Source organism: Carcharodon carcharias, chromosome 11 (assembly GCF_017639515.1).
Source record: "Carcharodon carcharias isolate sCarCar2 chromosome 11, sCarCar2.pri, whole genome shotgun sequence".
Classification (NCBI taxonomy): domain Eukaryota; kingdom Metazoa; phylum Chordata; class Chondrichthyes; order Lamniformes; family Lamnidae; genus Carcharodon; species Carcharodon carcharias.
Genome location: NC_054477.1, coordinates 59,270,775 through 59,298,485, shown reverse-complemented (window position 1 = coordinate 59,298,485; position 27,711 = coordinate 59,270,775). Strand labels below are relative to the sequence as shown.

At 41.9% G+C, this 27,711-nt stretch overlaps 1 protein-coding gene across 8 annotated transcripts in view; it reads left to right on the top strand.

Annotated features, from left to right (window-relative positions):
* LOC121284472 (protein mono-ADP-ribosyltransferase PARP4-like) overlaps window positions 1–27,711 on the top strand; it is a 148,472-nt gene that overhangs the window by 69,604 nt on the left and 51,157 nt on the right. For 7 of the 8 annotated variants that reach the window (XR_005944482.1, XM_041199971.1, XM_041199970.1 and 4 more), the window contains 3 exons: window positions 15,678–15,720; window positions 22,521–22,602; window positions 23,365–23,532. The gene's annotated coding sequence lies outside the window, so the exon portion shown is untranslated. Of the gene's footprint in view, window positions 1–10,309; window positions 10,348–15,677; window positions 15,721–22,520; window positions 22,603–23,364; window positions 23,533–27,711 lie in introns of those variants that run through there. The other variant, XM_041199975.1, reaches the window with a different exon arrangement.

Below are 27,711 nucleotides of genomic sequence, written 5' to 3'. Positions count from 1 at the left end.
TCCAAAATAATCTGATCCCTAGTGTTCAACATACTGATCTAGAAAATTATTGTATATACATTTCATTAATACATCCACCAAAGTATTAGTGCAAATTTGTTTTTTTCCCAGTCTATATGAAGATTAAAATCTCCCATGATCAAAATATTACCATTATTAAATCTGCCTGTAATTTCCTGATTCACACTCTGCCCTACGACTACTATTAGGGGGGCCGTAAGGAACTCCCATTAATGTTTTCTGTACTTACAGTTTCCTAGCTCTTCTCTAGCTTTGAGCAAATGTCTTTAACCTTGGCATCAAGTAGGCAATAAAATCTTTGGAACTCCCGGTCGCAGGTGTAAGGAACAGTATCTACCCCCTGACTACTTGGTTCCCACCACTAATGCATTCTTCCCTCTCCTCCTCCCCCACTTTGGATAGTCTTCTTCACCTTGGTTCTATGGTCAATTTGTCCACAAAGAAAGTACTTGTTGGTTAAAGATTGGGCCACCTCCATCATGACACCCACCTGATTTGCAGCCACATACCCCTCTTCCTAACCATTCTACTTAACTTAAGGGTTTAGCATATAAAAGGAGGAGACGTATAAAATTGCCAGAAAAAGCAGCAAGCTTGAGGATTGGGAGCAGTTTAGAATTCAGCAAAAGTGGACAGAAAGATTGATTAAGAAGGGGAAAATGGGGTATGAGAGTAAACTTGCAAGGAACATAAAAACTGACTGTAAAAGCTTCTATAAAGATGTGAAGAGAAAAAGATTAATGAAGACAAATGTAGGTCCCTTTCAGTCAGGAATGGGGGAAATTATAATGGGGAGCAAAGAAATGGCAGAAGAATCTAAACATATTTTGGTACTGTCTTCACAAAAGAGGACACAAATAATTTCCCAGAAATGTTAGGGAATCAAGGGTCTAGTGAGAGGGAGGAATTGAAGAAAATCAGTATTAGTAAAAAAATGGTGCTAGAGAAATTAATAGGGTTAAAGGCTGAAAAATCCCCAGGGTCTGATAATCTACATCCCAGAGTACTAAAGGAAGTGGCCCTGGAAATATTGGATGTATTGGTGGTCATCTTCCAAAATTCTATAGACTCTTGAGCAGTTCCTGTAGATTGAAGGATGGCAAATGTAACCCCACAATTTTAAAAAGGAGGGAGAGAAAAAAACAGACCAGTTAGCCTAACATCAGTAGTGGGGAAAATGCTAGAGCCTATTATAAAAGACGTGGTAACAGAATACTTGGAAAGCATTAATGGGATTCGACAAAGTCAGCATGGGTTTTTAAAGGGAAATCATGCTTAACTAATCTACTGGAGTTTTTTGAGGATGTAACAAGTAGAATAGATAAGGGAGAACCAGTGGATTTAGTGATTTTGGATTTCAAAAAGGCTTTTGATAAGGTCCCACATAAGAGGCTAGTGGACAAAATTAAAGCACACGGGATGGGGAGTAATATACTGGCATGGAATGAGAATTGGTTGACAGATCGGAAACAGAGGGCAGAATTTTCCCCCCATTGGGGGGCAGGCGCGTGGATGTGTGCCTCCAGTTGGCTCCCCCAATCGGGGACAGGCTGCCATTTTACATGTGCGGGCCAATTAAGGCCCGCCCAGCGTGATGTCCGCCAGGAAGCGCAATGCGGTCCCTGTGCGTGGAAGGGGTTCCCTAAGCCGAGAGTGCACTCTTTCGCGCATGCGTGCGAAAGAGCGCACTCATCTCCCTGAGGCTAAGTGCTGCCTCAGGGAGATCGGCTCCAAATGTAAAAATGCAAAAAATAGAAATGTAAAGATTGCCTGACGTGTCCCCTCATGTGACACTGTCACATGAGTTGGAACATGTCCATCACTTTCAGTTAAACTTTCATTAAATTTTTAAAAACCTACATGAAACCTCATCCCACCTGTGGATGAGGTTTCATGCTTTCTCTGAAGCCCGCCAAGGCTCCTGGCCATGTCAGTTATCTAAATTGTTTTATTAATGGCCTCTATAGGCCGTTGACAGGTTGGCAGGCACACAGCTGATTCGGCTGAGCCCCTGCCGACCTGAAAATTGAAATGAGGCGGGGTGACGTTGGGAGTTCCACCCAGCATCACCTCACGTCATTTTACGTGTTGGCGAATGGGCCCTGCCCCCCACCCACCAACTGGGAAATCTTGGCCAGTGGGTGGGAATAAATGGGTCTCTTTCTGGGTGGCAGGTGATGACTAGCGGTGTACTGCAGGGATTAGTGCTTAGGCCCCAGCTATTCACGATATATATAAATGACTTGGATGAGGGAACTAAATGCAATATTTCCAAGTTTGCTGATGACACAAAACTGGGTGGGGTTGTGAGTTGTGAGGAGGATGCAAGGAGACTTCAAGGTGATTTAGACAAGTTATGTGTGTATGAGCAAACACATGGCAGATGCAGTATAATGTATATAAATATGAAGTTATACACTTCGGTGTGAAAAACAGAAAGGCAGAGTATTATTTAAATAGGGTGATATTGGGAAAAGTGGATGTACAAAGGGATCTGGATGTCCTTGTACACCAGTCAATGAAAATAAATAGGTAGGTGCAGCAACCAATTAGGAAGGCAAATGGTATGTTGGCCTTCATTGCAAGAGGATTTGAGTTCAGAAGTAGCGATGTCTTACTGCAGTTATACAGGGCCTTGGTGAGACCACACCTGGAGTATTGCGTGCAGTTTTGGTCTCCCCACCTAAGAAAGGATATACTTGCCATGGAGGGAATGCAGTGAAGGTTCACCTGTCTGATACCGGGGATGGCAGGTCTGTCGTATAAGGAGAAATTGGTTCAACTGGACCTGTATCCACTAGAGTTTAGAAGAATGAGAGGGGATCTGATTGAAAGGTATAAAACTCTAACAGGGCTAGACAGACTGGATGTGGGAAGAATGTTTCCCCTGGTTGGGGAGGCTACAACCAGGGCTACAGTCTCAGGATATGGGGCAGGCCATTTAGGACTGAGATGAGGAAAAATTTCTTCACTCAGAGGGTGGTCAACCTATAGAATTCTCTACCACAGGAGGCTGGGTCACTGAGCATATTCAAGAAAGAAATTGATCAGTTTTTAGATATTAGGGGCATCAAGGGGTATGGAGAGAAAGCAGGAATATGGCATTGAGATAGAGGATCAGCCATGATCATACTGAATGGCGGAGCAGGCTCGAAGGGCTGTATGGCCTACTCCTGCTCCTAGTTTCCATGTTTTTCTGACAGCCCCTTGGAAAAAGGCATCCTGTAACTCTTGCCCTCTCTGGGCGCCTTGCAGTGTTGGCAATAGATTAGCATAAGGTAAATAAAATGAGTTAGTTGAATGCGTGGCCCAAAGATTGGTATGGGGGAAATGGATTTTGGTTCATGGGGCGCTGGCATCAGTACTGGGAAAGGAGACTACCATCAGGATGGCCTTCATCTGAACCGCGTTAGGACTAATGTACTGGTGAATCATATAATGAGGGTTGTAGAGAGGGTTTTAAACTAAATAATAGGATGGAGGGTTCATGTGAGGGGAGATTTGGAAAGTTAAAGAGAAAGGTCAAGGCAGTTGTGTACGATAGAAATATGGGTAATGATAACCAAAGAGTGACAGGAACGGACAGAGCATACAGACATAAGTGTGCATCAACAAATAAGGTCAGAGTAGGCAAAAATGGTGAAAAGACAGAATTAAAGGCTCTTTATCTGAATGCTCGCAGCTTTGTAAGAGATGAGTAAATTGATAGCACAGGTATGAATAAATGATATGATGTGATAGTCATTACATAGATGTGACCATGGCTGGGACCTGAATATTCAAAGATATTTGATATTTTAGAAGGACAGGAGGAAAGGAAAAGGAGATGGGGTAACTTTGTTAATAAAGGATGTACCGTAGTCAGAAATGATCTTGTTTCAGAAGCTCAAGATGTAGAATGAGTTTGGGTGGGGTTAAGAAATAGCACAGGAGAGAAGTCACTGGTGTGAGTAGTTCATAAGCTTCCTAATAGTAGCTATGCAAGAAATAATTGGGTCTTGCAAGAAAGATATTGCAATAATAATGGGTGACTTTAATCTTCACATCAATTGGACAAATCAAGTTGGCAAAGGTTGCATGGAGGATGAATTCATAGTGTATTCAGGACAATTTCTTCTGACATGCCAGGAATTAGGCTATTTTGGATCAGGTATTGTGTAATAAGACAGGATTCATTAAGTACATCATAGTAAAGGATCCAAGATAAAAGTGATCATAACATGATAGAATTTCACATTTAGTTTGAGAGTGAGAAATGTGTGTCCATAACTATACTGGGCATTGGTGAGACCACACATAGAGTACTGTAAATGGTTTTGGTCATCAATTTAAAGAGAGATATGCTTGCATTCGAGGCAGTTCAGAGAAGGTTCACTGGCTAATTCCTAGAATGAAAGGGTTGTCTTATGAGGAAGGGTTGAGCACATTGAGCCTATACTCATTGGAGTTTAGAAGAATGAGAGGCGATCTTATTAAAACATAAAAGATTCTGAGAGGGCTTAACAGGGTAGATGCTGAGAGAATGTTTTCTCTTGTGGGGGTCTAGAGCTAGGGGACACAGATTAAAAATAAGGGGTCTCCCATTTAAGATGATGATGAGGAGCAATTTCTTCCCTCAAAGCTAGCATTTGGAATTCTGTTCCCCAGCAACCAATGGTGGCTGGGGCATTGAATATATTCAAGGCTGAGCCAGACAGATTTTTGATTGACAAGGGAGTCAAGGGTTATGGGTTTGCAGGGGGCGGAAGGCAGGAGATTTGCTGTTGATATAAAGCAAGGTGGAAAGGTCAGCTGTAGGGAGGGCATAAAGAGGCTGCAGAGATATTGACAGGTTAAGTGAATGGGCACCATTATGGTAGATGGAGTATAATTTGGGAAAGTATGAGGTTATTCACTTTGATCATAAGAATAGAAAATCAGAATCTTTTTTACAAAATATGAAACTTGTAAATGTCAATGCTCAAAGAGACTTGAGTGCTCGCACAAGAAACACAGAAAATTAGTATGCAGCAAACAATTAGGAAGGCAAATGACATGTTAGCCTTTATTACAAGGGAATTGGAGTAGAAGAATAAAGAAGTCTTCCTACAATTTACGTAGAGCTTTAATGGGACCACACCTAGAATACTGTGTGCAGTTTTGATCTCCATGTTTGAGGAAAGATATATTTGCATTGGAGGTGGTATAGCAAAGGTTTGCCAAATTGCTCCCTGGGATGAGGGTGTTGTCCTGTTATGAAAGGCCCAGTAAATTGGGTGTATATTCTTTGGAGTTTAGAAGAATCAGAGGCAATCTCATTGAAACATACAATATTCTGTAGGAGCTTGATAGGTTAGATGCTGAGAGATTATTTCTGCTGGTTGGTGAATCTAAAATATGGGGGCACAGTCTCAGGGTAAGGGGCCACTCATTTAGGATTGAGATGAGAGGAAATTACTTAATTCAAAGGGTTGTGAATCTTTGGAACTGTTTACCCCAGAGAGTTATGGATGCTCCATCATTGAACACATGTAAGGCTGGATTGGATAGACTTTTGATCTCTGAGGGAATCAAGGGATATGGGGAGGGGGCAGGAAAGTTGTATTTTTAATTTATTCTTTCATGGGATATGGACGTTATTAGCAAGGCCAGCATTTATTGCCCATCCCTAACTGCCCTTGAACTGAGTACCTTGCTAGGCAATTTCAGGGGGCAGTTAAGAGTTGACCACTTGCTGGGAGTCTGAAGTCACATGTAGGCCAGATGAGATAAGGATGGCAGGTTTCCTTCCCTAAAGGGCATTAGTAAACCAGATGGATTTTTACAACAATTACTGATAGTTTCATGGTCTCAATTACTGGGACTAGTTTTCAATTCCAGTTTTTAAAAAAATTAACTGTATTTAAGTTTCACCAGCTGCAGTGGTGTAATTTGAACCCACAACCACAGATCATTAGCCTGGACTTCTGGATTACTAGTCCAGTGACATTACCACTACATCACCATCTCCCTGGCAAGTGGAGTTGAAGCCCAATATCCACCATGATCTTATTAAATGCTCAAGTATGCTTGATGGGCCATATGGTCTACTCCTGCTCCAATTTCTTGAGTTCTTATGTTCTTTGTCCTCAACTCAACAACTCTGAGCTCAAGTCTTTCAAGTTGCAGACACTTACCACAGATACAATTGTCTTGGACTGAAATGCACTCCACAGACTCCCACATGCTGCAGTTACGGCACACTAGCAGCCCTGATATGTCTATCTAACCTTATTTAATTAATTATTTTTTAAAATTGAATTGATTATTTTAGTTTTGCTTATTTGTTGGTTTATTTAGTTTAAATTACGAATTCAGTAAAGTAATAGCAAGTTAGTTTCTTAGCTTAGGAGCAAAAAAAAGCCTTACCACCTACAAGAGGTAGTAAAAAACTCCTTCCTCCTTGCATCGAATTCTTGAATTTTCACATGTTCACGATGCCCTCACTCCGTTAGCTTACTATTTTTGCATGACCATTCTGTGCTCTCAGCCCTAAGTTACATTTCACCCAAGTTTCAGTTCTGCTTAGTATTTGAGATTGCTATAAGATTTTCTTCAGATATTTCCTTGAAACATTGCTCTCACCACATCCCGAGATCAATGTTCAATCCCATAAAATGCCACATACACCCTCCAGATCTCTGTCTTAAGCAGCACTGACTCATTCTATCTTGGAACTGTGTGGCTACACGTTTCCATTTCATCTTTTGTTTCATCTGCGCTTTATCAAAAGGTTTTTTTCTTCCTTTTGGGTGTCAAGGATTACAAGTCTATGCTTCAGACAGGGTGGTGACAGTGAAGGATGACCAAAGGAGAGAGAAAGGGAGGCGGGCTTAGCAGAAAAGGCAAAGATGGAAGAGATGGTGTAGGTTGTCTGGGGAGGGATAGTGCCCTTTAAAATTTATTACGAGAGAGATTAAACATAAAAGTAAGGATGTTATGCTTCAGTTATACAGAGCATTGGTGAGACCGCACCTTGAATATTGTGTGCAGTTTTGGTCTCCTTATTTAAGGAAGGATGTAAATGCGTTGGAGGTGGTTCAAAGGAGGTTGTCTAGATTGATACCTGGAATGAGAGGGTTGCCTTATGAGGAAAGGTTGGACAGACTGGGCTTATTTTCACTTGAGTTTAGAAGAGTAAGGGGTGATTTGATTGAAGTATACAAGATCCTGAATGGCCTTGACAAGGTGGAAGTGGAAAGGATGTTTCTTCTTGTAGGTGAGCCCAGAACTATGGGGCAGTATTTTAAAATTAGGGGTTGCCCTTTTAGGACAGGGATGAGGAAAATTTATTTTCTCTGAGGGTTGTGCAACTTTGAAATTTTCTGCTTCAGCAGGTGTTGGAGGCACGTTCATTGAATATTTTTAAGGCAGAAGTAGATAGATTCTTGTTAGGCAAGGGAATCAAAGGTTATCGGGGTTAGATGGGAATGTGGGAATCGAAACACAAGAAGATCAGTCATGATCTTATTGAATGGCGGAGCAGGCTTGAGGGCCGAATGGTCTACTCCTGTTCCTATTTCTTATGTTCTTAAGTTCTAATTGGCACCCGGACCTTCAACCCCATGAAGCAACGACAGGGACGATGACTTCCTGTCCACTCCCGCCACAAGATTCACCATGCTCCACACAGATGCATAGATAATGAGCTCACCAGCGCAAGATCGCACCCCCTCTGCTCCATAGAAATCACTCTGACTTCTGCACCCACCACCTAACTTGGACTTCAGAATGGAAGATTGCGCCCTTGGTTACTAACATCCCTCTGGATCCTTGATCCCTTAACTTTCCTCTGACCCTATCTCTTCTTCTAATCTCACCCCTTGCCGTGTTTTCACTGTTCCCTCTGACCTTTCTCTCTCTGATTCTGAACAATCAGCAAAGGTTACAGATTTAACCCCTTATGTCCCCAACCACAATGAATTTCAAACCTGCCATGTGCTGAGCCCTTCTGTCACCTTTGCCTCTGTGGCCAGGAATCAGTCCCCTGCACAGTGTGCCCTTCCTTCCATCTGCAGAATTTTTGTTCTACCTGATTGTTAATTATATATTAATTGTATGCAGATCGTGTGCATTAACTGAGGAATGGTCTATGTCCCTATAAATAAATAGAAACTGAAACGGTGGTTGTTGGGTTAGACAGTGCATGTTTGTAATGTTTAACTCTATAAATAAATGCTTATAAAAGTGTGTAAAAGATTGGCTCTAGTTCTATCCTTCACTAACTGCTTTCTGGAATATAAAACTGATTGCCCCTCCTTCTGGCTTCTTATTCTGTCTAAATCTTTTCATTGAGAACTACCTGAGTGATATGGCCATCTCAATTTCTCTGCTCCTCTCACTCGTTCTAAGCTATCTTACTCTGAAGTTGTGGCATTTGTTCTGTCAAGTCTAGCTTTAACATTGTCATTAAATATGATGACAGGGATGGCACTATTATTGTTTGGCAAACTGAGCTCAACCTGGGCTGAATGCTAACACTCTGACACCACCTCCTTCCATCAAGCCATAGTTTCAAAACTGTCGATAACCTCATCTTCTGTGGAGATCTCCCCTTCATGGCCTCCAATTTTATAGTCTCCTAACCCCCACAGCTTGCTTCTACCACTTTTCCAAGATCTACAAATAGGACTACCCGAGTCGACCCATCATTTCAGCCTCTTTTTATCCCACAGAACTGCTTTTCTTCATAACTTGACTCTTGTTTTCTCTCCTTGTCCAATCTCTTCCCACCTATGTGTGACCCATCTGACATCCTCTGCCATTTTAACAGTTTCAAGTTACTTGACCCTGCCTCCTTTTCACCCTGGATGCTCAATCCCTCAACACCTCCATCCCCCACCAGGATTGCCTAAAGGTTCTCTGCTTCTCATGTGAATGGAGGCCTTGCCAGTCCCCATTTACCACCACAGTTAATGTTTTGACTCTGTATGACTCTTCTTCAGAGCTAAAGGGAAGTAGAGATGTGGTGAAATATATACAGTTTAAGGGGGTGGAACAAGTGAAGCTGGATAGAAGGCCAGAACCACAAGAGAGCTCCCCTTGTCCTCACTTTTCACCCCACCAGCCTCCGCATTCAAAGGATCATCCTCCGCCATTTTCGCCAGCTCCAGCATGATGCCATCACCAAACACATCTTCCCTTCGCCCCCGCTGGCGGCATTCAGCAGGGATCGTTCCCTCCGGGACACCCTGGTCCACTCCTCCATCACCCCCTACACCTCAAGCCCCCTCCCACGGCACCTTCCCATGCAATCGCAGTAGGCACAACACCTGCCCCTTTACTTACCCCTCCTCACCTTCCAAGGGCCCAAACACTCCTTTCAAGTGAAGCGGCGCTTCATTGCACTGCCCTCAACTTGGTCTACTGCATTCGCTGCTCCCAATACGATCTGCTCTACATTGGAGAGACCAAATGCAGACTGGGTGACTGCTTTGTGGAACACCTTCAGTCTGTCCACAAGCATTACCCAAACCTCCCTGTCGCTTGCCATTCCAACACACCATCTTGCTCACATGCCCCACATGTCTGTCCTTGGCCTGCTGCAATGTTCCAGTGAAGCTCAACGCAAACTGGAAGAACAGCACCTCATCTTCCAGTTAGGCACTTTACAGCCTTCCGGACTTAACATTGAGTTCAACAACTTCAGACCGTGAACTCTCCTTCTGTCCCCACCCCTTTTTTCTATATTTATTTTTATTTTAAATTTTATTTAATTTTTTTCATTGTTATTATTATTTAAATTTATTTCCATTTTTATTCATTTTTATCCCCAGCTTTTAACCTGTTTTCGATATTTTTTCCCACCACTGTCCCCTCCCCCCACCCCACCCCCTACTGTCACTTTCCAGAGTGTTTACCCTGGTCCTGTCATTATCACATTCTGCTTTGCACTCTTAATGTCACCATTAGCACCTCCTTTAGCCAGTACCACCGCTATTAACACCCCTTTGTCCTTTTGTTCATGACATCTTTTGCAATCTCTCCTTTGCCTCCACCTATTGCTGATCTTCTATCCAGCTTCACCTGTTCCATCCCCTCTTAAACAGTATATGTTTCACCACATTTCTACTTCCCTTTGGCTCTGAAGAAGAGTCATACAGACTCGAAACATTAACTCTGTCTTTCTCTCCACAGATGCTGTCAGACCTGCTGAGTTTTTCCGGCATTTTTTGTTTTTGTTTCAGATTTCCAGCATCTACAGTATTTTGCCTGTACCCATCTACCACCATCCTCTTCGGCCTGGTTGGCTTTGGTCTTACATCAAATTGCTTCTCCTTTGAATCCACTTATTCCCCCAAATAAAAGGTGTTTTTGTAGGAACATGTATGGGTCCTTTTTATGCCTATCTTTTTGTGGTATATGTGTAACATTCTTTATTCCATGGAGTCATTAGAACACAGAAAGAGGCCATTCAAACCATCAAGTCCAAGACAGCTCTCTGTAGAGCAATCTATTCAGTCACATTCCTCTGTCCTACTCAGTCCCCTCCCTCACTTCTTTTTCTGGTATATTGAAACTGTATCAGTGCAATTTTCTGCTTGAACTGGAACATTTCATCAACTTTTCTTTCAATTTCTATCCTTCGTTAATCTTGACAGGGACCATATTTGACTCTCCCTTTCCTCAACTTCTCTGTTTCCATTTCTACAGATAGGCTATTAACTAATATTCACTATAAAACTGGCAATATCTGTGGAGAGAGAAACAGGGTTCACATTGCTTCAGTTCTGAAGAAAGGTCCTTGACCTGAAACATTAACTATGTTTCTCGCTACACAGACACTGTCAGACTTGCTGAGTATTTCCAATATTTTCTGTTTTTATTTCAGATTTCAGATTTCCAGCATCTGCGTTATTTTGCTTTTGATTCACTATAAGCCCATTGATCTTATCTGCTTTGATTACATTTCCGCCCACTTGGCTTCCTGTAAGAACTCTATTCCATTCTCCCAAGTTTCCCCGTCTCTGTTGCATTTGTTTTAACAATTCCACATTCCATACCAATGCTTCTGATGTTTCTTGCTTTTCCTTTAGCTGAGACCCCCAACCTAGTCCACGTTGTTTCCCATGCTTCTACACTCACCCCTTCCCCCATCCCTTCCAGACCCACAATAGGGTTTCCCTTGTCCTCACCTTTCACCCATCAGCACCACATTCAACAGATAATCCTCTGCTTTGTCTACCACCCCCACTGTGATGCCACCACTAAATGCATTTCCCCCTCCCCTTTCAACATTCTGAAGGGACTGCTAACTCCACAAACCCCAGTCCACTCCAATGCAGGAGATGCAACACTTTTTTTACCTCCAGCTTTCCCATCATCCAGGGCCCTGAAACTCCATCCAGGTGAAACAGTGACTTAATTGTACTAATAACAATATATTTTTTGGGAATATCAAATGTGCATTGACTGCTTTGCAGACCACCTCCGTTCAGTCCACAAGTTTGACCCCAAGCTCCTGGGTGCTTGCTATTTTAATTTTCCACACCACTCCCGATATGTCAGCCATGGGTCAGTTGGTAGCACGCTCACTTCTGAGCCACAAGGTTTCAACTTCAAGTCCCATTCCAGTACTTGAGCACAAAATCTATGCAGACACGTCAGAGCAGTACCGAGGGAGTGCTATGCTGTCGGAGGTGCCATCTTTCGGATGAAACATTAAACCCAGGCCCCTTCTGCCTGCTTGAGTGGATATAAAAGATCCGTTGGCACGATTTTAAAGAAGAACAGGATATTATACCTGGTGTACTGGCTAATCAACATCAGAAACAAACATAAAAGCAAAAAAACTGCAGATGCTGGAAATCCAAAACAAAAACAAAAATAAAAATACCTGGAAAATCTCAGCAGATCTGACAGCATCTGCAGAGAAGAATACAGTTAATGTTTCGAGTCCATATGACTCTTCAACAAAATTAAAGAAAAATAGAAAAGAGGTGAAATATAAGCTGGTTTAAGTGGGACAGGTAGAGTTGGATAGAGGGCCAGTGATAGGTGGAGATTGCCAAAAGATGTCATAGACAAAAGGATAAAGAATTGTTGATGGTGGTGATATTAGCTAAGAAATGTGCTAATAGGTGACATTAAGGGTAAAAAGCAGGACGAGCAAGTTACAGATAGCCCTAGTGGGGGTGGGGGGAGGGGTTTGAAATAGGCTAAAAGGTAGAGATAAAACCATGGATGGAAATACATTTAAAAATAATGGAAATAGGTGGGAAAAGAAAAATCTATATAAATTATTGGAAAAAAGGGGGATCGGAAAATGGGTGCGGAAGGAGGAGAGAGTTCATGATCTAAAGTTGTTGAACTCAATATTCAGTCTGGAAGGCTGTAAAGTGCCTAGTCAGAAGATGAGGTGCTGTTCCTCCAGTTTGCCTTGAGCTTCACTGGAACATTGCAGTAGGCCAAGGACAGACATGTGGGCGTGAGAGCAGGGTGGTGTATTGAAATGGCAAGGAACAGGGAGGTCTGGGTCATGCTTGCGGGCAGACCGAAGGTGTTCGCAAAGCGGTTACCTAATCTGCGTTTGATCTCTCCAATGTAGAGGAAACTGCACTGGGAGCAGCGAATGCAGTAGACTAAATTGAGGGAAGTGCAAGTGAAATGCTGCTTCACTTGAAAAGAGTGTTTGGGCCCTTGGACGTTGAGGAGGGGTGAAGTAAAAGGGGCAGGTGTTGCACCTTCTGCGGTTGCATGGGAAGGTGCCGTAGGAGGGGATTTAGGTGTAGGGGGTGATGGAGGAGCGGACCAGGGTATCCCGGAGGGAACGATCCCTGCGGAATGCCGCCAGGGGGGTGAAGGGAAGATGTGTTTGGTGGCGGCATCATACTGGAGTTGGCGGAAATGGCGGAGGATGATCCTTTGAATGCGGAGGCTGGTGGGGTGATAAGTCACAAACAAACAGATTACCTGGTCATTATCACAATGCGGTTTGTGGGAATTTGCTGCACACAAATTGCTACCACATTTCCTACAACAGTGACTACACTTCAGAAGTACTTAGTTGGCTATAAAGCATTTTGAAATGCCCTGTGGTCTTGAAAGACACTTATAAATGCACATCCTTTTTATCTTTTCTTTTCAAACTGACTACTCTGCCCTGGCCCCCTAGACCGTTCCAATGAAGTTCAGTGTAAGTTATAGAACGGCATCTCATCTTTCAGTTAGCCACCCTACAGCCATCTGGACTGAAAACTGGGTTCAACAACTTCAGATCATTACCTCAGCTCCATCTTTTTTTGGATGGCAGCTGTTGGTGATTTTTCCCCTGTTCTCATTTACCATTACTCTGGGCTCTTTATTTGCCTCCTGATCATCTCCTTTCACCTTGAACCATTATCCCTTTAACCGTTTAACCTCTCCTGCCAATCACTGACCTTTTTGTTCTTTTCTCCTACCTCTCCACTTCCCTACTTCTGTACTTGTTTAAAATCCATTACATCTCTAACTTTTTCCAGTTCTATCGATAGGTTATTAACCCCAAACATAACTCTTTCTATTGCCACAGATGTTGTCTGGCCTACTGACTACTTACAACATATTTTGTTCTTATATTGCATCAGATTTTCTCTTTCTAGTTTAAATACTCTTCATTATTCTAAGATGAAACCCCAGAATTAGGTCTTTAAGAATCTGAAACCCTCCCTGTACACCTTCAAGCCTGTGTCTATTCTCTTTCACGTTAACTGGCCTACCATGTGACTGGGAACAATCTTGAAATTATTACTAATCCTGTTTTTTAACCTTGTGCATATCTACATAAACTTCAATCATTCTCATTCTTGTTTTCAAATCCCTCCATGTCCTCACTCCTCACTATCTCTATAATCTCCTCCAGTCCCACAATCCTCCAAGATACCTTTACTCCTCTAATTACCTAGTCATTACTGCATTACTGTTTGTGGGAGTTTGCTGAGCACAAATTGGTTGCCGCGTGTCCTACATTACATCAGTGATTATACTTCAAAAGCACTTGATTGGCTGTAAAGCACTTTGAGACGTCCATTGGCCTCTTGTGCATCCCCAATTACTCCAACATTGGAGACTATGCCTTCAGCTGCCTAGGACCCAAGCTCTAGGATATGCTCCCTACACCTCTTTGTCTCCCTACCTCGCTTTCCTCCTTTAGACACTCCTTAAAAAAAACTTGCCTCTTTGACCAATATTTGGGTCATCTTACCTAGTATTGCTATGTGGATCGGTGTCATATCTTGGTTTATTATACTCCAGTGAAACACCAATTGTGATATTTCATTAAGGTACTATCTAAATATAAACTGTTGTTGTTAATTATGTAAGATCCCCACCCTTCTCTTCCACTATGTCATTGGTTCCAATGTGAAACATTACTTCAGGCTGTTTATTCTCCTGTTCCAATATTTTCTCCACCCAGTCTATTATCTCCTGCTCCATCACACTGAAAGGCAGCAGTCTACTTGGGACTCCCAATCACAGATGCAAATATAGCCTATCTATCCTCAAATGATTGAATTTCGTAAAACTACCTCTGGATCTCTCTCGACACTATGACTTCTTGCCACCATGATCTCTTCTCAACAACTCCCAGCTCCACAATAATCATTGCTTCTGGTTTTCTCCCAAACTTTTCACCCCCCTGCCCCAACTTGCATTTATTGTGTGCATCATAGTATTCAGCACCTCAAAAAACTTCAAGTTCCAGAAGTTTCCTGCACTGTCTCTATCTAAAGTCTTTCTTCTCACACTTCTTATTCTTTGTTTCACTGTTCCAGCATAGGGGGGACCACGACATGCAATATGCAGTGTATGATTTCTTCTTTGTGTATAGTGCAGAATGTCTCTAACTTTTACTTAAAATCAGTAGCTTAAATTTTGAGTGAGTCCACCTGGAGAAGGTTCTCGCAGCACAGTTGTGTTTGACATTCCTTGTTTTCAAAAGCTCCCACATCATGCAAATTCAGCATGGCACTAGTTTGTACTGTCCTGCTATAATTATCACCAGTGCATGATGCAATTCATGTTGGCAGACTAATCCAACTTGGATTAAGAAAAGCGTTTGGAGGTGAGTTAGTCCAACCTGAAGGTTACAGCTCTGATCATTTATTCAGATGATATCAAACCATCTGAACCTCAGAAAGAGGATAGGACAGAAATCAGAAAATAGCTGAACAAAATTAGAAACATGGCAGAAAAGAATCTGACTGAAAACGTATTCCTTAATGTGTTGACTCTTTAATATGTCTAACCTTAGAAATCCCTTTTTGCATGAGATAATTAAGGGCTTCAGGTTATCTTTCATAGAAACAATTCACAAACCTATAAATGGGAGCATGTACTGGAAAATAAATTTCCAAATGCAAAGTTTACATTGGAGCTTTAATGTGTGACAGAATGGAAAGTTGCATGTACATGCAAATGGTTCCTTGCACCATAAGGTCCTTATCTTAGTTGTGCTGCCAGGAAGCACAGAGATCCAGTTCAATAATGGCACTAGCTAAGGCATGGGAACAGGATAGCTGCCTACCTTCTCATCCAGAGTACGGCTCATAGTTTGGGTGGAACTGAAAGAGAGGAAGAGCATCAAATATAAAATAGTTTTTAAATAAAGCTTCTGAATGGAGATAGGTGCTAATATAGTTTTGAAAACTGTTTTCCAGGAATCTCTGAAAAAATTGATGTGAGAAAACAGGAACCACCTGGGTAAGTCCATCATCATGGATTTTGGTAACCTTAGTAGTCATTATGAAAATATTAATTGTTCACAAATTGTTAAATACACTGGCCTAGAAATTGGATTGCACCCGTATCAGGGTTTGATCCTGGTGCAGCGCGCACTGCATGTGCTTAATGAGGTTGGCAGCGGGATCATGGCAGTTTGGACCATCAACCTTATATGTTTATTGCTGATGAGTTTCTGATGCTGGAGAATGCCCTAGAGGCAACTCATTAGTCTCAATGGATAAGCAAATCCAGCTGGCTAGGATACTAGCCAAGCTCCTCAGCAAAATTTCAGGAAGTAGGGAGGAGGATGAACATGTTGTGGAAGGGTGTGGGGCAGGGTGGGAAAAGGAGAGGTGACTGGCATTGACCCACAGAGTTAATTTAGAGCCAAAAGGAGAACTGTTGCTCCTCATGTCTCCACAAAAAAGTCAAACAACTTAAAACTTGCCTTTCATGCACAGCCTCTAGTGATCGCTTTAAGGCATGATGAAGTCAATCATGATCAAACTTTGCAAACTAAGCATGAAATGCGTGTTAATCCTGGAATTTGCATATGCAAAGGGACTAAAGCAATTTCAGGCACCTACAGAGGAACCCTAACCAATCACTGACATAGAATGAACAGCCATAAGTTTAGTGGACTGAGACAGGGAACACGCTGTCAGGACTTTTGTTACTCCTGATCACTATCTAGTGACTCTTGCTGGAAAGTGCACGTATGTCAACATTGACTGAGGATAGCATCAGGTTCAGCTGTGATGCTCACCCTCTTTCTTCCCTTCCATTCCCCCCACCGCCAGCTCCAAAGTCATGTGTGGTTCATTAGAATGCCTGCTCTCATTGTCCAAGCTCATGCATGAAGCATGGCCATTAAAGATTACTGAGCCCTTATAAACATGATCACAGCGTAACTTACCGTTTTCAGGAGATAAAACAGAGAAAATGTAGGGGAAGGAAATATCAAGTCTGACAAGATAAAGTTTCCTTTGAGTGAGTCTTTAGCACATCAGTAAATGTTTCACTACAACCACCTGCAGAACCATGTGTCTGATGACTGGAATAAAGTGCATGAAGCAGAACTATGAGTGCTCTGTTAAGCAACATACTGTACTGGACACCCAATCATTGGTTGTAGTTCGCATGATTATCCCCTTGTGAGAAGGTGAGTCAGGTCTCTCTGGGGTTAATGAACTCAAAGTGCTTGAAGATGAAGAAGGAAATGTAGCAGATTCAATAATCTCATGCCTGAGCCAAGCAGACCTGCAGAGCTGTTGGGCATTGCTGATAATTGATTAGCCTGTCTAGCTTAGGAATTTGAGCTGGATAGGTATACATGTCATGAAGGGTTACAGTTCTTCTAATTCAGCTACAGATAATTCTGCATGTCAGAGTCTCAATATCTGGACAAGCAATAGGGAACTTATCATAACTTTATGCTGGTAAGTTGCATGACCTCGTCTGGCCTTGCTCCGAATGTATCCCTGCACATGGTTGGGGATCCCTAAGCACTGGCTGTTGCCGATCTGCTCACTGGACCTGAGTAAGTAGCCTATTCCCCGACAATGGAAAGTATTCACTCCATGTCAGGTACATAGAAACTCTGCTCCTGGGTAGATTTTTCAGAAGATTGGTTTTCAGAATACACAAGTATGGTAATGGATTTCCATGCATGTCTGATATCCGGTTGTCCAAAATTACACAGTTGTACCAGATAAAGCTACAAAAGCTACTATTGAATCAGTTTCTACCACCCCATTTGGCAGTGCATTCTAATGCTAACACTGGTTGTGTAAAAAAACAAAGTTCCCTCAAGCCACCTTTTAGTTCCTTTGTCAATTCTCTTTCAAAAGTACTCTCTGGTTATCTACCCTTTTTCTTTACCTACTGTAGCTAAACCTTCATGATTTTAAATGCCAGAGGTAAATCTCCTCTTAGCCTTTTCTGCTCTAAGGAGAACAACCTCAGCTTCTCCAGTATATGCATATTTCTGGAACATTCTAGTAAATCTCTTCTGTACTCTGTTTACTGTCTCCTTCCTAAAGTTTGGGGCCCAGAATTGGCTGTAATGCAGGTGTTGAGATAGTGCTTTATATAGGTTTAGAATAACTGCCTGGCTTTTGTTCTCTATGCCTCTAGTATAAAGCCTAGGGCCCCTTAAACATTATTAACTATTATGCCAAACAGTCCTGCCACCTTCAAAGATTTGTGCACAAACACACCAAAGTCTCTCCGATCTTGCACCTACTTTAAATTTGTACCATTTGGCCTGAATGGTTTCTCCTCACACTTTTTCACATTGAATTTTATCTGCCATATGTCTGTCTATTCAACCTGTCCATTCTACATCTTCTTGAAGCCAATTACCATCTTCCTCACTGTTAACTATGCTTCCAAATTTGGTTTGAAATTCTACCCTATACCCCCCCAAGTCCAAGTCATTAAAAATAGCTGTGGTCGTAGGACTGAACAGTGGGGAACATCATTGTATACCTCCCTCCAGTCCAAAAAAAAGCCATTTACCACAATTGTTTTCTGCTCCTTAGCCAATTGTGTATGCATGCTGCTGCTGCCTCTTTTATCACATGGGTCTATAATGTGGTACTTTATCAAACCCTTATTGAGAGCTCATATACAATATTAACTGTACACCCTGTCACCAAAAGAAAAATCTTAATCAAGTTAGCCAAACGCAATTTTCCCCTAACAGATTCATGCTGCCATTCCCTTTGTTAGTCCAAGTGGCTGTTTATTTTCATCAGAATTATTGTTTCTAAAAGTTTCCCCAGCACTGACATTAAACTGACCTTTAGCAGATTGATCCTTCCCTCTCTTTGAACAAGGATGTAGTTAAGCATTTGAGTGTTGTGGCCAGCAACTGTGCAGTTCGTATTCTTGCTTCCCTCAGCAACATAGGATGTAGCCTCCTTGTTAAAATTAAACCATATTTATACATGGCTGGAAAATAAACAACGGGATGGTTGTGCATGCTGAGGTGTCAGAATGTTTACCAAGGGAGAGGGCTTGGTCAAAGCAAGAGTAAACAATTCCTCTTCCTTTTTTTAACACATGTAAAATACTCATTTGCATCCCAGCTATGCCTTCAACCTCCGCCAATAGATCTCCATTTTCATTATCAGCCCCATTGGTCCTTTGGCAAAACCTTTCACTGTTAGTATGCCTATAGGAGACTTTTAAATTCCTTTCTTATGTTAACTGGCAGGCTACCCATGTACGGCCTCTTTGCCGTTATTTCCTTTTCCACTCAGCCTGATTCTCCCTTGTCTTATCAAGCTAACATCTGGCATATGCCCCTGTTCTCTTCTGCTTCACTCTAGCCTCTACGTCCTGTGTCATCCAGGGAACTCTGGCTTTGATTGCCCTCCCTTTCACTCTTGCAAAAACGTATCTAGATTATAACCAAACTATCTCCTGTCTAAATAGCTCTTTTACATTTCTGCCTGCCAGTCTTTGACTCCAATTTACCCAGGCCAAATCACTCCGTAATTTGCTGAAATTAGCCCTCCTCCAGTCAAGTATTTTTATTCTAGATTGCTGCTTGTTCTACTCTATAACTAATCTTAACTGCTATTCCCAAGATGCTCCCCACTGTGACATGCATAGATGGTTAGCAAAAAATTAAACCATATTTATACATGGCTAGAAAATAAACAACGGGGTGTTAGTGCATGCTGAGGGGTCAGAATGGAAACCTTGCCAGTGCAGTTCCATAAATGTAAGTTTTGAAGCAAATAGGTTAGATTGGAAGACACGTTTTCCGTGAGTTCAGGAATCTAGGACTAGACAGAAAATTAGCGGCAGCCCTTTCAGGAAATTGGTGAACACTTCTTCAGATAAAGGGTGTTAGAAGTTTGTAAATCTCTTCCACAAATTGTAATTGATGTCAGGTCAGTTGTTAATTTTAAGAATGAGACTGATAGATGTTTGTTAGCTGAACATGTTAAGAGATAAGGGACAAAGGTGGGTATGTGGTTTTCAGCTGCAGATCAGCCATTATTTCTTTGGCAGAACAGTCTCAGGAGCCTAGTAGTCTATTCCTGTTCCTATGAAACTGTCAATCCATGTTCACTGGCATTAAAGAAAACAAAATGTTGGGATGTAAAACTAGAGCTGCAAATGTGTGAATTTTTTAAGTGTAAGGAATTTAGGTTGAAAATGAACTTGATGTGGTCTCATCTGTAGTATATATATATTCTTTTGGTTTTCATATTGCAAGAAAAATGTTCAATCTTTCTCCACAGAGGAAGTCTCCAAGCATGATTCATGAACGTAGGGGTTGAGTTTGAGGAAAATTTATCTATCCTGAGACTTTTGTCTTTAGGGAAGAAATAAGTATTAGAGGTGACTTAATATAGGTCTTTATGATGTTCATGGGTATAGCGAATTTGGATGGGATTCTACTAAGCCTTTGTTTGACACAGTAAATAGAGGCACCTTGTGGAAAGTCTTAGTCGAACTTGGACGATCTGATAGAGCTGAACATCTGATACAGCAGTTTCACAATGGAATGATGGCCAGAGTCACTGACTGGTGAATACATTAACCTCTTTGATGTAACAAGAAGTGTGAAGCAGGGGTATGCCATGGCCCTTGTGGTCTTCAGTAAATTCTTTGCCACCCTGCTTTCTGGAGCATTTGATGGAAATGTTGATGGAATATACATCCAATTCAAAACAGACAGTAATCTCTTCAACCTGAAACAACTATCTCAGAAGTATAGTCTCCAGAAATGTTTGCATTGTAAGTGAGGTGACTAATAGAATTGCTAAAGCAAGCTCAGTATTTACCCGTTTATGCAAGAGACTGTAGAGGAAAGGAGGTATGAGACTTGCAACAAAACTTGATGTGTACAAAGCTGTGGAATTACTTACCCTCCTATGTCTGTGAGGCATGGACTACCTACCCCAGACATATTAAGCAGTTGGACATGTTCCGATTGCATCACATGTGGAACAATATGGGCATCAAATGAGAAGATAAAGTGCTCAACACTGAGGTACTTCAAAGAGCAGAAATGTTTGGAATTGAAACCCTCCTCATCAAAGCCTAGCTCACACAGAGTGGACATGTATAGTATGTATGGCTGACAAAATCCTTAAGGCGGTCATGTATTCACAACTTAAATTTGAACACTAACTGTGACAGGCCAAGATTAAAGTTCAAGGATTAGATTGATCAATAGTGATCATCTACTCAAAAGTTACTCTGTTTCTAATATATTAATGTGTATTTGGACAATAATGAGCTAGGCCCTGGTCTTTATTTTGCAATTTAGTACACTGTGATGTTACAAAGAAGGTGTTTGTATTCCCACTAATACCACCCTGATGCTGCTGGTAACATTGGGCTGGATTTTACAGGGTGCTGTGGCTTCCACCCCCTGACTAAAAGGTCGGTGGAGAGCCCACCTATGAATCCTGATGGCTGCTCCGCAGCAACTTAACACTGGCAGCAACGTTAATTGATTGAAGGCAAGACTCCCGCCCCATTCTCAGGAGGAATCTAACCTTACCTGCCAGCCAATTGGATAGCTGGAAGCTTTGTAGTCCCATTAGCACCACCATTAGCCACTGCTGGGACTACAGGCTGTCCCCAGTGTTGAAGAGCCCAGACTGATAAGTGACTCAGGTGTAGGGGGTCTTGGCCAAGCAGGTGAGGGTGTGAATGGGGTTGGGGGGCTATGTTCAAAAGGCTAGGGTGCAGGATTATAGGGGGAGTTGATAATCTTTGGGGGAGTGTTGCCTCCAATGGCCCAAGAGGCCCCCCATCAGCCTGTGCAGCTAAATATGCTGTGATTAGCGGATGGTGTGGGCCTCCCCCCCACCCACTATGGGTTAAATACTACCTCAGTAGGCCCAAGGGCTGCCCGATGCCTCTACCCTGCCCCTCCCCCGCCCCCCACTGTAAAATTTCAGACAGATTGAGGTAGACAGCTGAGCGGTGGGAGGGCCACCCAGTGGATTTCAAATGTCCCAGTCCTTTGAACCCTCCGGCAGGGGAGCATAAAATCTAGTCCATTGAATGGTACTGCCAGTCTATTGGATTGTCATATTAGGAGAAAGCAAAGCAAAGCACTGCACATGTTTACTTACCATGTCCAGATGCCAGTGATCTTTATATATTAATGAAGAGCAGACTTTTACCCTCAGCTCTTCTTTCACCTCCTATTTTTTTTCTTCCCTTGCCTTGTTATATATTCTCTTGAGTGCAAATCAAATTAAACTTCATTTGATGTCCAGAGCCTGACAGAGGCACAGAATAGCAATCAGAACCTCTACCTGATTTCTACCCTCATCTGGCCAAAACTTGAAACCCAGTTGTAGTGCCCTTCCAGCTCCCGAGCCAATGTCAGCTAACTGAGGATCTGGAGCTATCTTAGTTGGTATAGCTCTGTAATACACAGCTCCTTTCTAACATTACAATACTTAAAAGATGTTTACCTGACCACTTTCAAACCTTTTAAACATTAAACCTGTTTCTTCAAAGTGGATCCATACCTAGGGCCAAAGTCAACTAAATTGCACGTTTTCCATCATTAAGTAGCAAATCAATTTGCAGTAGCACAGAATGGCTATCTTATTAATTTTGATTTATCGATAAAGATAGGCTGAGATGAAGTAACTTCAATTTAAAATTATATAATATTTTAATTATTATCACATCTCTGTATATGAGATTGCTGCCCACTGTAATTTAAAGGCATTGTAAATGTACCAAGGTAAAGATTTAGTAAACACTGTTCTCCTTTAATTTACATGAAGTGGTTTCTCACTTAACTTATCCATTGAGATGCCATTTGAGATAAAAGAAATCACATCTCCAACGCACAACATCAAACTAAAGGTAATTCTTTTTCCTGCTCTTTGCTTTACTGGGGCAGAATTTCATCCATGTCGGGTGGGCTTGGCGGGACGGTCGGGAAACCAACCGCTGCCCTCGATCGGGGCTGGAAGGTGGTTTCATGCTGGCGGGCAAATTAAGGCCCGCCCAGTGTGAAATATGAGTAGCAGCACTCAGCGCTGCCTGTGCAGGCCGGAGGAGGAGGGTGAGCAGGGCAAGCGCAACCTTCATGCATGCGCGCAAGTGCGCTCTTCATAATCTCCCTGAAGCACAGAGCTGTCTCAGGGAGATGAGTTATAAAAAAAAATGAAGAAAATAGAAATATGTCCCCTCATGTGAACTCTGTCACATAAGCAGGGACATGTTATTAATTAAATTTTAAAACTTTTATTTTATTTTTATTTGCTTTTGGAAACCTCATCCCGCCCGTGGATGAGGTTTCCAAAAGAATGCAAAGGCCACTTGGTCTTTTCGCCTGCCTGCCAACCATAAAGTTGGACGGGCAGCAGAAAATTTAAATTAATTGATTGTTTAATGGCCTTAACAGTTGTTTTAATTGTTGATGGGCGCCCGCCAACCAAACTATTGTGCAACTGCGCATTGACATCAGCACGCACAGCCAACGTCAACACGGGTCATTTCACACTCGAGTGGGTTGGGCGTGCACCTGCCCACCAGCTAAAAGTTTTGCCCCAGGTGCCTGAGGCAGTTTTTTTATTTTAAATGACATGTTGAACCAGGTTTTCTCGTCTTTTTTTAATTCAGCGAACGGACTGTACCGCTATTATCTCTGTGGAGCAGAACAGTTGTCTAGGAACTGGTTTCCAGTTACTGATTTTATTGGCTGAAATCCATGCTCTGAGAATGTGGGTGGAAAACAATCCAGAAAAAGACAGTCAGATATAATTTGTACCATTTGAGTATCTGCAGCTGGTGAGTTGTAAGCAAAGTAGGTGACTCGATTATCGCATACTAGTCTTTCATGCAATGTGTAAATGATTCTTTTGAATTACAGTGAAGGATCATCTGTTTTGCATTAGTTAATAATTACTACCAAAATTTACTGTTTCTGATTTTTCAAAGTAGCTCTTTTATTGCTGTCAAGTTGCAGTATCATTGCAACTGCTGTTAACACAAAATGATAGTGCTGGCTTATCTGCAAGCCATCACCAGTTTGGCAATTTCACACAGTCATGTTACACATATTGCATTTAAATAATACAAGTCGAATGAGTGTTAGTACAAAAGGAGGGGATTTGGCCCAACTTGCCTTTTGCAGTGCTAGCTTTACATCAGTCTATCTACTCTTATTTTCCCTTTTTCATTTTATTCTCAAACTTTTTATCCAATTCTCCCTTAAAAGTTGTAACTAACTTTGCTTCAATATCCATGCTTTATCATGATAATACAATCCATATTGTCACAATCCTTTTCATGAAAATATTTCTTCCAGCTTCTCCTTTGTTTCTAGGCTTCTCCTTTGTTTCTAGTAAAAATCCTGAATTCATGTTCTCTTAGCTAACAGTGGAAATAACCTTTATGCAGTGAAACCTGTAAATTAAGGAAACATAAGGGACTTAGATCAAGTGCCTTTTCTTTGGAGGTGGTTTCAAAGTGATCATGGTGTGTACAATAAACCAGATGAGCCAAATATCCCGTGATTGGCTGCATCTTCTGCAGCATTCCATTTTTCCCCCTACTTTCACCTGGGATTGTCATTATTTCTAGAGCTTTCCCAGCATGATTTCAGTTCTATTTCCTGTTTGTTGTTTTTCATTGCCATGTGGTACATGATCACATGACCATTACAAATGTTACTTAATTTGCCTCAAAGGTTAGGTCCTCATACCTGAATATTTTTGCTTGTGGCTTCATTGCAGCAGCTGTTGTATGAGAACCAGGAAACCACCAATGAGCATGGGGACTCTGAAAAATTACAGCAATGGGACATTTAGCCCTCGGTGCCAGTGCTCTTGTAACCCCTAGATCCTTTTATGCTACTTCATATTAAATATTAATCCCTACCCCAATAGCCACATATGATTAAGTTTCTTATAGTCGAACAGCCCTCAGTTTAAAAATCTTTCTACTCCCACTCCCTGGGTTCTTCTACTTGCATCTTTACTGGCTGCTCTTCTCTCAGTGCTGCTTCCACTCCATGTTGTTGCTGTTCCTGGCTCAGCAAAGAATGATGATGACTGCCCTTACTGGTCCACACCCCCTCCCACCTGTGCCTTGAACCTCAATTTCCAAACTCCTTCCCTGCTTCTCTTCTCTAGTCGAGTTCTCTTCCATTTTTTCATCTTTCCTGACCCTCCTCTATTCTCTAAGCCCTCAATTCTCCAGTCTCCATCTCCTCCCATCCCTGATTTCAGTTACCCCCCCCCCCCCCCACCACCACCACCCTTGCCCCCCTCCCTCCAGATTTTGGAGCCCCCCAAAAGCTGACTGTTATGACGTGGCAGATGATGTGTGCCAGATGGACCAAATCCACAAGGGAAACTTAGTTGTGCAATCACAACAGTTTTGCAATCTGTATTTATTACGAGAAGATGAATGCACTGAATTCAAAAGTAATGAGTCCACCAAGAACTTTAGAGATTTTAAAAATTAAACGAAAATATTTATTAACAAAACAAAAGATTTCAAGCACATATAGTCATAAAGAGAGAGGAAGTACTTGAAAGGCTGGAATCCTTGAAAGTTGATAAGTCACCAGGGCCAGATGGATTGCTTAAGAGGCTGCTGAAGGAAGGCAGGGAGGAGATAGCAGATGCTCTGAAGATGATTTTCCAATCTTCACTAGATAGAGGGGAGATACCATAGGACTGGAGAAATGCAAACATAGTTCCATTGTTTAAAAAGGGATCAAAGGATCCAAACAATTATAGGCCAGTTAGTCTCACATCGGTGGTGAGCAAATTAGTAGAATCAATCCTGAGAGATAGGATTAACTGTCATGTGGAAAAGCATGAACTAGTCAGCATGGATTTGTTAAAGGAAGGTCTTGCCTCACAATTTGATTGAATTCTTTGAGGAAGTGACAAGAAGGGTTGATGAAGGTAGTGCAGTGGATGTTGTGTACATAGATTTTAGAAAGGCATTTGACAAGGTCCCACGTGCCAGATTGGTCAGGAAAGTAAAAGCCCATGGGATTCAGGGTAGTGTGGCAAACTGGATAAAAGGTTGGCTTTGTAACAGGAAACAAAGGGTAATGGTTGATGGATGCCCTTGCAAATGGAAAGTTGTCTCAAGTGGTGTTCCACAGGGCTTGGTGTTGGGACCCTTGCAGTTTGTGTTATATATTAACGATTTGGACGTGAACATGGGGGGCACGAATGGGAAAATTGCTGATGATACAACAATTGGCCAGGTAGTGGATAGTTTAGAGGATAGCCGTAATCTCCAAAGCAATATAGATGGGTTGGTGGAGTGGACGGTAAAGTGGCAGATGGATTTTAACATAGAGAAATGTGAGGTAATACATTTACGGAGGTCAAACAGTTACAGGGATTACACAATAAATGGGAATATACTAAGAGGGTTAGATGAAATGAGAGATCTTGACGTACAAGTACACAGGTCCCTGAAGGCAGCAGTTCAAGTAGACAAGGTTGTAAAGAAGGCATATGGAATGCTCTCCTTCATTGGCAGAGGTATAGAATATAAAAGTAAGGATATAATGTTGGAATTGTATGAAACACTGGTGAGGCCACAACTGGAGTATTGTGTGCAGTTCTGGTCACCACATTACAGGAAGGACGTAATAGCTCTGGAGAGAGTGCAGAGGAGGTTTTCAAGAATGTTGCCAAGGTTAGAAAAGTGTAGCTACGAGGAGAGATTGGATAGGTTGGGGTTATTCTCCTTAGAACGAAGAAGGCTGAGAGGTGACTTGATTGAGGTGTACAAAATTATGAGGGTAATAGATAGAGTGGACAGGATAAAATTGTTTCCCTTGATGAAGAATTCTAGAACCAGGGACATAGATTCAGGATAAGTGGTAGAAGGTGTAGGGGGGAACATGAGGAAGAACTTTTTTATGCAAAGGGTAGTGGGTGTCTGGAATTCGCTGCCCAAGTTGGTGGTAGAGGCAGAAACTTTAAACTCTTTTAAAAAGTACCTGGATCTGCACCTAAAGTGCTGTAAGCTGCAGGGCTATGGGCCGGGTGCAAGAAGGTGGGATTAGAAAAGGCACCTGGGTATCCTCAGGCTGGCATGGTCAAGGTGGGCCGAATGGCCTCTTTCTATGCTGTAACTTTTCTATAGTTCTACATAAGACTACAATTACTTAATACTGCAACAACTCCTAAAATTCCTAATTAACCTGACTCCCAGTTACACACCCACTTTGAGGCAACAGTCCAAAATAGATTTTAGATTTAAAAACAAAACCAGCAAGTTAACACAGTACCCACTGGACAGTGGAATTCCAAATGGTTTTCTCCAACTTTAGTTACTGGACATAACAGACTTATGCACAAATGGCTGGAGGCTTCTTCAGGGCTGCTTCGCACGCACCTGTTAGATCTTACATGGCCTTCAACAAGGCCCATTCTCCTTTAATATGTAAATTCCACTGTTCCAGAACTTTCATGTTGCCAATATTGTCAGTAACCTTTGGGAAAATAAACACACTCCTTACCCTTTCTTATCTGGCTAATTGTAAATAGACTAACATCCCTTTGAAATACAAACAATCCCTTTGCTTATCTAAAAACGCAAATTCCCTTCACACCTTACATGCTAAGTCAGCATCCATGTTTACTTATTAGCATTTCAAACACATTTCTATGCCTAGCTTCTTCTGATAATTCTAAGCTTGCAGCCTACCTGACTCCAAATGTAATTAAAACACACAGACAGAACCAACTATACCTATCCCCATAAACCTACTTCACAATAAACCAGAAAAATATCATGAAAATTATTATACTTTCGTAACATTGACACCATTCCACGTCAAAACCTCTCCTGCATGTTGTGATGTCTTTGCAAATCAAAAGCACATGCATCTGTGTGTACGTGTGCGTCTGTGTGTACATGCGAGTCTGTGTGTACATGCGCGTCTGTGTGTGGCACAGAGTCTGCTACAAAAGTGAAACTATTTTAATC